We start from the raw sequence: 1,204 nt of genomic DNA, 5'->3' as shown, positions 1-1,204 counted from the left end.
CAACCTGACTGTAAATCGCCTTATCTGTAGCTTATTTATTCTCCTTTGCTTCCCATTAAAGGGAAGCAAAACAACCCCTCTCCCCGCCCCCCGCCGTGCAGACATTCTGATCCTGAGATCTTTTTATTGCAATAGCCTGAATACGATCAGTCTTCATATTCATTTGTTTTCCTCCCTCAGCTTTACTGAGATATGATTGACTGTTTCTTGCCTTTGACAAGCTGCCCAGGCTTTACTGAACCTCTAATATACTTGCGGGGATGGGGGCAGCAGAGATAACTATGATTCTCTTCTCTCAGAGCTCATTATGGAATTGAGAAAAGATCCATAGATCAAAGGAATCCTTGTACCTGGCAGACTGTAAAAAGTGCTCAGCTAGGTGAAGAGTACCCAGATAACGTTACAGATGGAAAGAGGACTTTACCTGGGGAATATGAAATTTAAAATGGGTGTGGAAGAGCAATGGGGCCTCCTGCTAGCTGTACTGAGGCCTGAACTGGGAGAGTTCTCTTTTATTATTATTAATAAAAAGGTTTTTTTGGCCACACCATGTAGCATGTAGAATCTTAGTTCCCTGGCCAGGGATTGAACTCATGTCCTCTGCATTGGAAGTGCAGAGTCTTAACCACTGGACCACCAGGGAAGTCCCTGAGCTGTGTTTGTGTGTGCTAAGTCACTTCAGTTGTGTCCAACTCTTTGTTATCCAATGGACTGTAGCCTGCCAGGCTCCTCTGTCCATGGGATTCTCCAGACAAGAATACTGGAGTGGGTTGCCATGTCCTCCTACCCTGAGCTGGGAGAGTTCTAATTCCACCTTCCATCAGCTTTTCTCAGGTCATCCCAAGTAAACACATGATTGGAGTAAAGCTAGTGTCCTTGACACGCAAATATAGCTTCAAAAAAAGTCTTCTGGCTCCTATTGCAACCAGACTTCTTCTTTCCATAGAGCAGATTAGTGGCAGATGCTGTCTGCTTTCAAGAGTCTGAAAGCTACCAGAGTAGGCAGCATGAAACCAGCTGACATGGGGAACATAGAGTCCACCCAGCCTCAGAGAAGTGATAAAGGGACTGAGGGAAGGTAATTTACACAGACCCAGTCTGGTCCTGCTGGAGGAAAGTGGATTGAATGGAATCATCAATTAGTGGTTCATCATGGCTCCAACCTGGCCTTCCCAGGTGGTGGTAGTGGAAAAGAACCCGCCTG

The 1,204-nt window shown here is 45.8% G+C and overlaps 1 non-coding gene across 1 annotated transcript; it reads right to left on the bottom strand.

The window, feature by feature from the left end:
* Positions 1 to 570: 570 nt before the first annotated feature.
* TRNAG-UCC (transfer RNA glycine (anticodon UCC)) lies at positions 571 to 643 on the bottom strand. The gene has a single exon. It is a non-coding gene; the product is annotated as a tRNA-Gly (tRNA).
* Positions 644 to 1,204: the final 561 nt, after the last annotated feature.

Source organism: Bos indicus, chromosome 26, assembly GCF_029378745.1.
Source record: "Bos indicus isolate NIAB-ARS_2022 breed Sahiwal x Tharparkar chromosome 26, NIAB-ARS_B.indTharparkar_mat_pri_1.0, whole genome shotgun sequence".
NCBI lineage: Eukaryota > Metazoa > Chordata > Mammalia > Artiodactyla > Bovidae > Bos > Bos indicus.
Note: the sequence above shows the minus strand (reverse complement) of the source record. Positions and strands in the feature narration are given on the sequence as shown.